This window comes from Vanellus vanellus (genome assembly GCF_965231255.1).
Source record: "Vanellus vanellus genome assembly, chromosome: 10".
In the NCBI taxonomy this organism is placed as follows: Eukaryota; Metazoa; Chordata; class Aves; order Charadriiformes; family Charadriidae; genus Vanellus; species Vanellus vanellus.
Genome location: NC_138915.1, coordinates 22,483,668 through 22,498,226, shown reverse-complemented (window position 1 = coordinate 22,498,226; position 14,559 = coordinate 22,483,668).

The following is a 14,559-nucleotide window of genomic DNA, read 5'->3' as shown; positions in this document are numbered from 1 at the left end:
GTTCCTCAGCAGCATGCCATGTCTTCACGCAGTCACGGCCAGTCTCCGCATACCGCGTGCGTGCGGAGCCGCTGTACGTGTGTCAGGTAAAGTGTGGCTACGCGCAGCCCGCAGTGCCCCCGCTGCGGTGAAGAGCGGCAGCGGCAGCGCACCGTGTCGGGGCTCAGCTCTCTTTGGGAAGTGGGTAGCAACCAATGATAGGACAAGGGATAATGGATTCAAGCTGGAACACAAGAGGTTCTACTTAAATTTGAGAAGAAACTTCTTCTCAGTGAGGGTGACAGAGCACTGGAACAGGCTGCCCAGGGAGGTTATGGAGTCTCCTTCTCTGGAGACATTCAAAACTCGCCTGGACGCCTTCCTGTGCAACCTCATCTAGGTGTTCCTGCTCCGACAGGGGGATTGGACTAGATGATCTTTTGAGGTCCCTTCCAATCCCTAGCACACTGTGATACTGTGGGTGGTTTGGGAGGCAGGAGATACCCGCACGGCTCCGGACTGGTGCTCACGCCCAGTGCTGGTCCAGCATCGTATCTAACACCCGTCTTTTCAGGCCCGAGCTCCAAACGCTCCCGCCATGGGATAGAAATAAAACCAGAGCAAAGCTGGGGTGGCGCAAGAAACACCGAGAAGACACTAGAAGACTATAGCGTCTCCTCAAGGAGCTGTCGTTTCCAACATCCCCATGCAAGACACTGCTCAGAGGGTTAAAGCCCAACCGTGCCCCCACCAGGGCATTGCAGGTGTGGGCTCACCATTCTCCTGAGCTTTTGGTTGCCCGTTATCTTGCCTGCGAGTCCAAGTCTCTGCGGTATTTGCGAGAGGAAAGCCGGAAAGCATATATTTCTGGTTAGCGCTTATTAAATAAAAAGATCCCAGATAAAAGAAAGGAATACTGTACTAATGCTGAGGCTGCAGAAAGATAAACGGCTGTCCGGAGGCCTCCGGGGCTCTGAGTTATCTGGCTAAATAAAACGTCCCACCCCGTGTGCTGAGAGCAACGCGGGGTAACGCGGTCACGGCGGGCGGCGCGGTGACCGCCCAGCAGTGAGCTCAGCCCGACGCCCGGCCAAGAGAGACCACCACACCCAAGAGAAGCAAAACCCTCCAGGAAACATGATTCTCCTTCACATCATTGGGATTTTTTGTGTGTTTTTCATAATTTTGTTTTACTTCCATTTAACTTCCTTCACCTGCAAGCAACACTGCGGGGTCAGTCTTCTGTTTGCCCAAAGCCACCAACCAAAAGCTCCCCCTTCTCTCTCGCTCCTTCCCCCTCCGTATGTATAGATGTATTTAAAGAAAAAAAAAAAACAAAAACAAAAACAAAAAACCCACAAGACATCTTTCATTTTAACTTCAGAGTCAGCATCACGCACAACTATTTTGGAAAAGCACAAGGAAACACCCTGCTCCTCCTGCGTTTGCCACTGGAACCCGTTTCCATCCCTCCCCAGCTGAGCACCACGAGCTGCCAGAGTCACACAACGTGCCACGATCCTTTGGTGGAGCCAAAAACCCAAGTCACCTGGGCAGAGGTAGAGCAAAGACAAAACATCCCAGTAAGGCTCCCAGTCTGGCTGGGCTTTCGGGCTGGGGGACGGGTGCCTGAGCTCGGCGGGCTCCTTGGTGGCCCACTGCTGCAAACCTTTCCACGCATTAGCCTTCCTCCCTCGCCCAAGTCACTCGGCTGGATTCAGACCCGACCTTTAAATAATAATCTTTTGGGCTAGGCCCAAATACGGCAAAACTTGAGCCAAAAAGTCCAGCTTTTCAAAGCAAAGCCTGCTTGCCAGGATAGGTGCAGAGGGAGGAGGGACATTTATTCACCACCCACAGCGGGGCCATCGAAAATTTAGCCAGAGAGGGGATTTCTCGGCTGGAAAGACACCACCAGCCAAAACAAATGCTAAACGTATTCCTTGCTATATTTCTTTTTTTTTTTAATTATTATAAGTAGTAGTATTGTTTCTTTTTTAAACGTGGTGATTTTGGGGCATGGGGAAGGTTTGCTGGCTGCTGTCCTTGGGGAGTTTAGCCCTGGGAATCCACCCGCCTCACTCCTGCACACATGGCACGACGTAACGGCGTTACCCGCGCCGGGGGAGAGCATCCCCGAGCCCCCGCCGCACAGAGCGAAGGAGCGGCCACGGGAACCTCGGCAGCTCCCCGGGCCTTGGGAGAGCGGCTTTGCAGGAAAGGGCTCCAGCTGAGCACACGAGATTTTCCCCATGACAAAATGCCTTTCTTTCCTTCTTTTTCTTTTTTTTTTTAATTTTTTTTTTTTTTTTTCCCACCACCACCACCACCTCCTCGCTGAGTTTATGGGAAACTGTTTGCAAAACTAGAAATATCCCCTATGGAAAAGTCTGAAAGAATTCAAATATAGGGAAACAGCTGCATTCTTTAAAAGTCACTGGAGTGGAATGTGATGGAAGGTAAGATCTCCTCCGTAGTGTTTTGTAATGCCTTTCAGAATTCGGTGGCGAAGATCTAATTTTCTGTTAAGTTCCACAAGGAGGTTACGAACAAAATCCATCGAGATAAAACCTTCTGTTCAGTACCGTAGGCTTAAGGTTTTTTCTTTCTTTCTTCTTAGATAATCAAACCTTCACCTAGATACTAAACTGCCGAGGTTTAGCTGTAATTTTAAGATAGAGCTCACGCGCTGAAAGACAGATCGTGTCTCCAGCAAATTCCGAAACATACTTTTAAGCATTAATTCTGTTACGAAAGCACTAACATCAGCCCCCAACTTTAGACGGAGCTGTCTCCGGCACTTACAACAGAGTTAATCACGCTGACACCCGTGAAAACCGCACTGTACCTTCTCCAGGCACTGGAGTCCCCTCTGACGACTAGTTCGCAAGCTGGCCTCGCAGGTTCGCTGGTCACCGGGATAATTTAGGAGGTATTACTTCATTTTTTGGAGATCGTCTTTAGAAATGGACAGTTCGCGTTGGGGCTACTTTTTGCCCTGCTTTATTTTAGGGCCAGAAGAGCACAGACCTGCTCTGGCTCCTCCATGCAGAAACCCTACGTATAAGGGGGGGGGGGGGGGGGGATGGGGGGGGGAGGAATTGGGGGGGGGGCATGTTGTTTAGCAGCAAACGGACACCGTCCCTCAACACAAAATCACCTCCACAACAAAGTCAACGAAGCTTTTTTATAATCTGAGAACGATGCAGTTTTATACCTTTTCAGTATAGCAGAAATGTAACACATCATTGCTAAAAATCAGTATAAATAAGGCCACTACGCCTGAACAGTGGTGCAGGGAGGCATAACGTGGGATCCTATAAGTTTTTAAGTCTCTACTTGAATTTCTCTTAACTCCTGATGACTGCCTGTGCCTGCGAACACACCCTGCCTCATCCATACGCGGACTGAGCACCAGCCTAAGGTAGTTTATAACCGGGGGGAGAAGGGCTCGGATTGAGCAACTGGAGTCACCCCTGGTTCGTCATCACAGGTAGCGCAGCAATGACTTTCGATTTCACTAATGGCACGTCCCGTGGAGCCAAAGGAATTGCTCCTAGGACTGGAAAAAAAAAAAAAAACAAAACCCAAACCCAAAAGCACACAGCCCAGAAGTATCGCGCACTGAATTGCTCGGAGACACGGAGAAACCGCTCGGCACAGCGGAAAAGAGACACACCACAAACAGTGGTGCAGAAGTTGCCATCACGATGCACGTTACCATTTCGGTAGTTGATCTCCAGCAGATGTCTGAGTCAGAAAGGCCGCGGTGATGAGCAGCACTTCGTGGCTCCATGAAGTCCTGCGGAGAAGTCCACGCTCTGAGGGCGGGATGCGGGGACGGGGGAGAGCCGGGGCAGTGACACAGGTGGGAGGAGGTATCACTGCACAGGTGGGGAAGACCCGGCTGGGAACGGAGTTAAGCTTTGGGTGGGACCTTTGGGGAAGAGTTTCTAACCTGCTCTTCCAAACGAAGTCACGGCGTGGTGCCGCAGCCTCGGAGGCAAGTCGCATCGAGAGACTTTCTCAAGACGCCGACCGCCTTGACGAGCAACGTGCGAGGGAAGGAGCCAAGCCTGGCAGAGCGAGGGCCAGCAGAATGCTCACGCAATTTCAGTCGTAAATACGAGCATCTCGCTGTTCTTCTTCACCTGGCAGGTGAACACCGCTTGGAGGAGACACCAGTACAATTGTAACACTCGGGCACTCCAAGTTCAGGCATACGCGTAACTACCTCCTTTAATAAAGCTGAAGACTTTGACACACTCTTTTACACTCCTCCTACAATCGCTTGTGCCTACAGTAGTCTCTCCAATTACATCCATACACATACTTCCCAGTTCATCCCATTAAGGACGCTACAGACGATGCTGCTTTCTTCGCATCGCCTCAAAGACACGGGCTGCGCTGCTCGAGGCTTGGTTTTGGCGCAGGGCATGTAATTGGTTTGAGATCACGTGAATCTAATGAGATTTCTTTCCGGAGCGCGCAGTAAAAATGCACATTTCCTGTCCACCCCACAGCCGCCAATACGGATGTTGTGCTTCCCTCAACGTGTCGCATTCCCCAGGTCCGCAGGAACACCGAGGGGCGTAACCCATTTTAGGTTAGCCAAAAGAGGCAGGGGCGGCAAATTTCTATGCTTTATGCTGGCAGATTTTTTCTGGTTCCTAAGATAATTAGTATGCTCACTTCACTTAAAGGAAGGAAAAAAAAAAAAATAAAAAAAAATTACGATACAGCTCGGCATTAAAATATGAACCACCCAGTTCTGGGAGGTTTGCTGAGCGCCACGAGCTTGAGACCCGGGCACAGGCTCACGCCAACGGGATAATTGCCATAACCCATTAGAAACGGCGACACACGGCACCAGTGGGGCCGCTGGTGCGGGGCAGTAAAGCAGTGGGTTAACGGGGGGGGGGGCGGGGGGGGGGGGACAGTCCCCGCAGCAGCGCTCGTAGCTCGCAGCTCTCTTAGTTCTTTGCTGCAGATAAGGTGTTATGTCCGTTCCTCCGAGGGGGTAACGGAGACAGAGGAGTGAGACGCCAGAGATCATACAAAATATGCCCCACGCAAAACAAGGCATGAAACCAAGAACGGCCGATCGACAGCACTGACACAGCCCAAACAACACCCCCGGGCCAAGTCCTCCTTCCGGGAAGCTCAACCGAGCACAAACGTTTCATTTTCCAAGAACAGCTCTGCTCCAAGCCGTGCATCTCCCGGGCGGGAAAGGCAGCCAGCTCCCTCTCCATGGAAACTTGAATACCCAAAGCGGCGCGAGCAGCTCTCCCCACAACCAACCAAATACTTACAGGCAGAGAAAAGGGGGTTTTGCAAGTCCGCAGAGCAGCGTTGCGCCACCAAGTCTCCTGTACCGCTGATTTTTAGGGGGTTCCAGTAGGAGCACAGACCTCGCTGCCCAGGGAGGGGAGATTTATCCCGAATTATTTTCCGGAGCATTTCTGCAATGCCGGCACTGATCTCGAGGCTGAGCAGCTTGGAAAGTCTGCAGACACGGATACTTTGAGATGCTAACTTTGAGATGCAAGCGAACGCTTTTGTTGATCATTAGATCTACTGGCAGCCCCATGCCAGCACCCTGTACGCACAGCCCAGGCAGCCGAAGGGGACTCTAAATGACAAAGAGCTGTGGCCAACCTGCTCGAGTGCCCCGGGGAGGACAGGAGCCGGAGATGGCAGACGTTTCTAGGGGAGCATATCCCTCGCTGACCGCCATCTGGCAAAGCAGAAACTCCTTTTTACTTGAATGCTACTCAGAATTTTGTTTTCAAGAGCAACTGCGAGAAAGGATACAAACAATGATGCCTTTGTCCCAGCGAAGCCCCCAGGGCAGGAGGTGCTCGCAAGTCTTGGAGCACGAACACCCAAGAGGGCATCAAGAAGCCCCGTCTACTCGCCCCAGCATTGTTCAGCATCTCCAGGGGTGGATGCCCTGGAGAAGCCACACTGGGATGGGTTTTGTCTTCTCAGGGGTACAGCTGTCCTGCAGATCCACCCCAGGGCATCCCTCCAGGATTTTATTGACTTGCTCTCTGCAAATGGATGTGGGGATTGTGGAGCATAGAAATAGCAGCAAGGCGAGACACCGAGACAGAGGGGATGGGTGCAAGGCGAGACACCGAGACAGAGGGGATGGGTGCAAGGCGAGACACCGAGACAGAGGGGATGGGTGCAAGGCTCTCGGAAACAGCAAAAGGGAACCAAGAGATGCCGCTGAACTCCTGATGTCTCTGGTACTTGGGTTCCCCCGTGAGATGCCGCTGACCCGACCCCTCTCCTGTCTGCCCCACTCACCTGTAGGGTTCTTGACAGCGGCAAAGACCGTTTCTAGCTGTGTGCTCAGCCAGAAGCAGTGCCCAGAACCGCAATGGGGCAGCACAACACACACCCGAGTCACACCGGCCGTGCCAGCAGCTCTGGGATGCCCAGGCACCTTGGAGCCAGCTCGCCTCCGACACAGCAGCTCTATCACCCTCACAGAAGCTTAAAAATAACACATAAAAATCACAAATTATCTTTAACAGCGCGGCGGATGCGCAGAGCGCACGGGAGCTCGGCTCTGGGGGAATCGTGCCTTTTTCTGGACGCTCACCCAGCGCTACCCAAGAGGATGCTGTGGGAGAGGGCAGCGCGTCGGGGTGCCAGCGCCCCCCACCTCCCACCCCCACCCCCGCAGCCCACTCCCCGTAGCTAAGTTGGCAATGCCATCTAGTGCATAGAGACAGAAATAGCACAGCCTCCGGGGGCAGGCGGGCGTGCAAGGGCGCCAGATGTGCAGTTCCAGATGTGCTCTCAGCCAGGGCGGTCGAGATGGCCGTGGCACCAGGCTCTGCCCGTGTGGCCCCTGGGTACCACTGCCCCGGCGATGCGCCTTCAACGCGGGCTGGGGCATTGCCCGCCCTGGATTTTTGGGTTGGGTTTTTTTTTTTTTTTTTTCCTCCCCCCACCCAAAATCAGCCCGGCTTTATCCAGACATCCCCACTTGCCTGGAGAGGGAGGGGAAATCCTCCCCTTTCCCCAAAGGGTTTCAGTTGAATCGTTCCAGCTTCAGCAGCCTGCGGTCTTTATGGCCAATATAGCTCAACATTTTGGCTCTCTGGCGTCACTCGAATGTAAAACATCTCCCACAGAAACATTTTTTTCATGCAAGGCAAACGCTCTCTCAGTAACAAGAAACATTTTTCTTAGGCATGAACAAAGGGTGAGGTTTCTTAAGACAAAGGAACCAAAGGTTTCCTTTTATTGAGAGCGTTCTCTGACGCAGACTGAAATCTTTTGCGTTTTGGGGTTGGGTGTCCCCCCCCCCCCCCGAGTGCATGCTTTTTCCAAAAATAGATCTATCATTTTCTTCTTGTGCAACTTTTCTGTAATTTCACCAGTGATTTAAAACAATTTAAAAAAAAAAAAAAAGGAAATCATTTGGCTTTTAAAAATATTTTTAACCAAAAAAAAATAAAATACATCTTTCACAAGGAATGTGTGACCTCTACAAGCAAAATATTTCAACAGCTATTGAAAACAGATATTTTGTTAAGAAAATAATGAGCTATGAGTTTCTGGTTTGAAAAACAGGTCCATTTCTAGCTCGGTAAGATGCAGCTCTATCTCCAACTGATTTCCTAAGTTGTTCTTCAACCTGATTTAAAGGAGACGACTTTTTTTTTTTTTTTTTTTTTAAAGCTTTCCATTTTTCCTTACCTTTAACAAAACATTCACGACGACTCTGTTCCTCATTACAAACTCTTTGCCTTACAAGTGCTTTAGACAGTTAACAGGCACAAAAAGTCAGGGGAGGGGGGAAAAATTGGTCTACCTGGGCCTGATGGAGCGATGGAGTCTAACATATAGACCAGGTCTACCCCACGTGCGGCTGCCGAAGGTTATGGGGTGTCTCTCCATGGCCCCATACTGAACTGGCAGAATGATGGGGGGGAGGGGGGATAAAGCAGAGGGGACATTTCACAGTGGCTACTGGTGTTCTCCAAGGGTTAAATCCACCTTAGCCACGCGAGGACCAGCCAAACCTCCCTGTAGATGAAGCCGTCCGGGCTGGATGAAGCGGGACCCGGAGCAGGTTCAATCCAACCGCTGCTGGAATCAGCGGGAGCCGCTCCATCGGCTTGGAGCTAAGTCAGGGCTTAAGTAGCAACTGGAAGGATAAAAGCTTGTGGGATCAGGCCTTAAACCAACAGCTCCCGACTCGGTGCAGCCTCAGAGAATGTCTAAAATAACCAATATCGTTACAGGCCCGCATGTTAAAATAAATGAAAATCAATAATGTTAACAGACATTAATTCATGCTAATAGAGTCGCTGCTCCAAAAGCAGAGTTAATAAGCCCAGTTAGACCACAACCGCCATCTACATATTAAAAAGATCCAAAACATTTAAATATTGACCACATTCCTTTGAAATTAATAGTATTTCCTTTGGATTACGCATTGATCTCGGCTGAGCCGTGGTTGACATCTGGAGCAGTTAAAATAGCAACCTGAACAGCCATAGTCTGCCACTAATTTTGGAATGAGAAAACCCATTGTAACTTATGTGCTCTCATTAAAACCACTCCGCTGCCTCAGTGCCGGGCTCAGAAGACGAATGCCACGAATCCACCACCCGCAGATCAGCCGCGCCGGGGCTGCTGCACCACCACCACTGCCCGGCTTGCCCGAGGTTGAGCCCCTAGGTCCCCGAAATGCCCGTCTTCCCTGAGGAAAGGTCCCATGCACAGAGCCCTGATGCTCACTTCCTCATTGGAGACATCATTTCATCGCTCTCTTTCACGTAAGGAGTTTGGGTTCGTTATGACCAGGGCTGTTCCTGGGCTCGGCCCCACGCCAGGGTCCCACCTGCCCCGTGGGGACGGGCAGCCTCGGCACAGCCTTCATCACCGCAAACTCCTGGGAAGGCCCCTGGCATTGCCTCACCCAACAGCGGGCACGGGGCCACGGGGCTGGAGGGGTTTTCGGTGTTGGTGGGGTTTTTCCCCCTTTAACGCTCTTGAAAACCGAAGGATGGAATACGTTGCTTCCTCCGTCCATGGAGACGAGCCTAAAATACAGGTTTGCTCGTGGTCTTACTCAAGATTTCCATGCACCTCCCAGTTGTATGGGTTTAGCAACTCCTCCTAGCTGGGGTTCCTGCATTCCAGTTTCTGAAGGGCGCCTACAAGAAAGCTGGGGAGGGACTTTTTCCAAGGGCATGGAGTGATTGGATGAGGGGGAATGGCTTCAAACTGGAAGAGGGGAGATTTAGATGAGATATTAGGAAGAAATTCTTCCCCGTGAGGGCGGTGAGCCCCTGGCGCAGGTTGCCCCGAGAAGCTGTGGCTGCCCCATCCCCGGAGGTGTTCAAGGCCAGGTTGGACGGGGCTTGGAGCAACCTGGGCTGGGGGGAGGTGGCCCTGCCCAGGGCAGGGGGTGGGACTGGATGGTCTTTAAGGTCCCTTCCAACCCAAAGCATTCGATGACTATGATTCTTTAATGCTGCGGGTGTGAGCAGCAAGGGCATGAAAGCGAGGAAGGGAGAAAACCACCCATGCAATGCAACAGCAGCAAATCCCCAGCAGAGGAGATTTTCGCTTCCAGAAGCCTCAAATTCATTTCTGGTCCATGCAATCGCCTGGATGGTGCAGCGCAAAGCCTGGGGACAAGCCTGGCTCCTGCTGTATGAAGGACAGCCGATCAGTCGAGTACGGCTTTGTTGCGAGGGTGGTCAGCGAGAGCTTCTGCCATGTTTGTTGCAAAGGTGGGCAACCAGAGAGGGAACCCGGGAAACGCTGCCTTGTGATGGAGATGGCGCCGCGTCGCAGAGAAAACCACCCCGGTAGCAGGGGCCGGAAGGAGCTACCACCAGCCCCTCTCGGCAAAGAAGCTGCTAACACACCACCACGAGGCTGACCTCCATTTCATGTCCTTTAAATAACAGCGGAGTGAAAGAAAGGATGGGAAGCAAGCGGGTGGCAGAGCTGCAGCTCAAGTGCTGCCCAAAGCCTTCATCTCCTCTCCTCCCTCTCCTTTCTAACCATCGCCTGTTGGCCCCACAACGCTGGGAACTGCTGGACGAGCCTCCAACTCACCCCGGTGCCGCACCAGCACCAACGGGATGGAGCACACCTCCAGGGAAGGGGATTTTCACCCTTTATCTAACCGTGGGTTTGCAGCTCTGGGCACCCACGAGCTCCTCAGGGACCTCATCCCCATCCCTCTGGTCACCACGAGGTTCCTCAAAAGCTTCTCCTCCCCGTTATCACCTGCACAAAGCCCAATCCGCCCCATCGCCTCCATAGGTGCCCCCTCCCGGCGGGCGGCATCGAGCGGGGCTGTCGTGGGGGCGGCTGATGAAAGACCAGCTGAGCTATCTGCCATAGATATGTATACATATACATATATATATACACACACACATATATGTATATATACATACACACACACGTTATCCCTTTTACTAGGAAGCCAAATGTCGGAATTGTTTAGCACGGAACACACAGGGAATAGAACACACCTAATTTATCTGGCTAATTATTTTCAGACAACGAGGCTCCGGAAGACCTCTATCAAAGACAACAGCTTCTTTGTCACACTGACTCTCGTGGCCCCCGGCTGGCCCAGCGCCCCCGCTCTCCCACGGAAACGCCGTTCCCCGGCTGTCCCTGCTCAAACCTCACAATCCCATCACTACTTTGTAGCAACAAACTCTTATTTGACACCGAAGCATTTTCAAATGCACGGCCAACCAGAGAACTTTATAACGAATAAACAGTGATGATGTATTTTAATTTATTTTGTTTTTCCAATTTTTTTTTTTTTTCCCTATGGGAAAAGCAAAAGCAGCAAAGCTGTGACACACCAACCGAAGTTCCCGCTTGTCCCAAGACGCAGAGGTGCTACAGCCTCCCAGAAGGCAGCCCCTCGTCTCACTCCCTGAGACGGTTTACCTGAAGCATCCTCGCGAAAGCAGCACGGCGTGGGGCATTCAGAGCAAACAGCAAAGTCATTTAGGACTGTTCTGAGCGACAGCCGCTTTTTCTCTTCCTCCACCACCCCACGCACGTGTCAGGGTGCTCAGCTCCTCACCTGCAAATAGAGGAGGGCACCCCAAAATCAAAGGGGTGGTAGCAAGACACCTGCATTAAAAGCTGCCTCCAGAGCCCTGCAGTAGAGGCACAGGTTTATTTAGGATTGCACATACCAGCTCTGATACAAATACACTCCATTATGGGGATTTGAACGAAGGCAGACATAAAAAAAAAAAAAAAAAAGAAAGAAAAAGGCAAAATAAAAAGCTCTTGGTTAAACCAGAATAAGCTTTTTCTACTGCAACAACCCCGTTGATGTGTATGTGTGACCCTTCCTCCATAAAAGAGCCCCTGGAAATGCAGACGCATCTCCCGTTAACGTCAGTGAAAAGCCTCCCGCGGACTTAACCGTCCTCAGATCTGCTTCTTGCACAAGACAGCAAGCGCGTGTGTGGTACTGGCGTGGGGGAAACGGCTGAACATGTACAACAATTAGCTTTATAAATGTAAGATTTCGGCTATTGTTTTAGTTGCCTGTCCCTGGGGATCCTCAGCAGTACTGTATTATTGATGATGCTAAATGGGGTTTTCAACAAAGCCGGTTGGAAGGCTTGTGAATGCCAAAACAGCATTTCGACCCATTAAACTTCGCAGACGAAACAATTTCTTCTAAAAATAATCATCAGTTCTTCCCACCAGAAAAAAATAAAAGCCCGGCCAATTCCTAATGCGCCGAGTTTCAGGCCGGCCTGATTTTTTTACGGCTGAGCTTATAAAGAGCCCTGAAGAAAAGCAGGTTTGTAATGGGAACACCGACAGAGCCCAGTCGTAGGTGAAGAGCAGCCACCCTACACAATAGGGCTGCCGGCAACTGCGTTCCACCTTCCTAATCCTGAATTTTCCCGTTCAGAGGAAAAGATGAGATGTCTTAACTCCTGCTAACATCCTCACCATTATGCCGATGCAAATACAGTCAGGAGGCAATTACCGGGCCAGCCATTGTGGGGCTGACAATAGCTGCTCCAGCCCTTGAGGAGAAACAAATACCCTCAAACCTTCTCCAAGATTTCAAGTCTCATTAGTATAAATCAGTAACCCAATTAATGAGGCGTTTAGCATATTGATTTGCATCAGATCACCCGAATTAACGACACACCCTAGGGTGAGACAACGCGGCGAGGACGCGCTGGGAAGACGAACAGCTACGTAGGGGGATCGCAATACACGGAAGGGGCACGGGCACCCCAGATTTCAGGATGGGGATGAAGCTGCTCTCGCTCAGCTCCTCCGCAGCCATCGGGGAGACAGAGATGTTCCCTGGCTGGTGAAACAGAGAAGAACCCAAGGCAGGTTTGCCAATGTAAAATTTAAGAGCCACTTTTTTTTTTTTTTAAATGAAAACCTCTGCTTTAATGGTCGCGGCAAGGTCTGGTTGGGAGTTAGATGGAGATGGCCTCCAGGGGAGACTACCAAGGTCCATGGGTGAGACACGTTCCTGCTCTGCTCCTGTTGGGACATGGGACACACACCAGCGGCTCCATCACGAAGAACAAAGATTTGGGAAAAAAGCAGCCAGGGAACACGGGGCAAAGCCACTGGGAAAGGGCTGGAAGGAGCCCAAAAGGGCAGAGGCGAACAGGGCAGGGCATGTTCAGGGAGGAAAAGCAGCTCCACCAGCTCCCCACCAGCACCCAACCGACAGCCCGTGGAGAGCCAACAGAGGAAGGCAACGCAACGGTAGGATGCGCTGTCAGCATCCTCCAAAATCTGTCGGCTTTGGCAAAAGCCTCTGCCCCTTCTGTGCCAGGCAGGGTCCCCCCACTGTCACAAGGTTGCTCAGCCCAAGGGATGGCCAAAAAGGATGGTCCTCCCGCTCAGAGGAGAGGGCCAAAGGCACCCGGCCGTGCCCAGGACACCTTCCCCTCCTCGCTCCAGGAGGCTCTCAAAGGGCTCTCAAGCCACGTCATCCATTAGATACAAATTACAGCAATTTCAGCACGCTTGACCCGGAATTACAGCAAGCCCATAAAGAGCTGCGTCTTCCCAGGCAATTTACACTGTTACAAACCCTCAAAGAAACCACAGCTGAGGAATAAAAAACAACAATAACAACAACAACAAAAAAAAACCAACAAGAAAGCAAACCAAACCCAGAAAACACAACGCTTGAAACAGCATTATCAAGGTAGTCCTAAAACCACCAGTACCGCACAACCTCCAACAGACGTGTCTTGCAGCTCCCTTAAACCATTGCATCCCAGCCGCTTGCAAGAAGATGCCATAAACGCGGCACTACATAACCACTCGGGATGGGGACTGCCACTCCCAGCCCTGGGGACACCGGCAGGAGGGACAGCACTGCCCCGGTGGCCACTCACCCTCCTGGGGTGGCTCCTGGCTGCGAGTTCCCCTCCCCCCCCAAAAGCAGCTCAGGTCAACACAGATGCCACCAGCCAGGAGGGGGATTGCAATGATCCTGAATCAATTTTCACCCCCCTTCTAAGCACTTTTTGATTTTTTTTTTTTTTTTTTAAATTGCTACTAGCCCTGGACAGCATCCCAAGGAAGAGAAGCAGCAGAGGACAAGCCAACCCTGCAGGCACTGTTGGCTTACGGACCACTGCAGGCAGGTGGCCAGGGGCCACCACATCAGGCAAAGACTTGCAGCGACACTGCAGTTACCTTACACACTCAGACTGGTTCACATGAGGAAAAATAAACCCAGCGGCATTAAAAAAAAAAAAAAGTGCAAGTTATTTTCTTCCAACAGTGGGAGACGTTTATCCAGGTTTGGGTTCTCTACAGCAGCCATGCCCACCAGCTTCCACACGCACAATCCCTGGTCCTCGGGGTCCCCAAGATGCTCCAGGACTGCCTGCACTAGCAGGACCTGGGTGGCTGTAGGTCCTGGCCGTGGACATGTGCCGGTGGTACTGGCTTGCCCAGGGACAAGAAGAAAGGCTGTGGTTTTGTGCTGGCAAGCAAAGGGCACGAGCGGGGCAGCAGCCCCCGACGCCGGTCATCACTGAACGGGTTGTCACCATCACCGTGGGGGGACACTGGCACATCCAGACGGGGAGGGGATGCACGAAGGTAGGAGGGAAGAGGGGGGCGTGACAGGAGAGGGGTGACAGGAGAGCCAGCGGTTACTGGGGGACCAGTGATAATTGAAAGCATTCAGATGGAAGGGATTGTTCTGTGCTTTGCTCCGAAATGTCCGACACCAGCTGCTACCGTGAGAAAGGAGCCAGGATCACACCAGAGGTCTTGCCTGGTCCAGCAAGTCTCACATCCAGCTAAAGCAACGAAGAGGATGGTGATGGAAACTTCAGCACCATCAGTTCTAAGAAATAACTGAAGGACATGGACCTGTTGGGGGAAGCCCAGAGGAGGCCCCGGAGATGCTGGGAGGGCTGGAGCCCCTCTGCTGGGAGGACAGGCTGGGAGAGGTGGGGGGGGGTCAGCCTGAAGAAGAGAAGGCGCCGGGGAGACCTCAGAGCCCCTTCCAGTCCCTAAAGGGACTCCAGGAGAGCTGGGGAG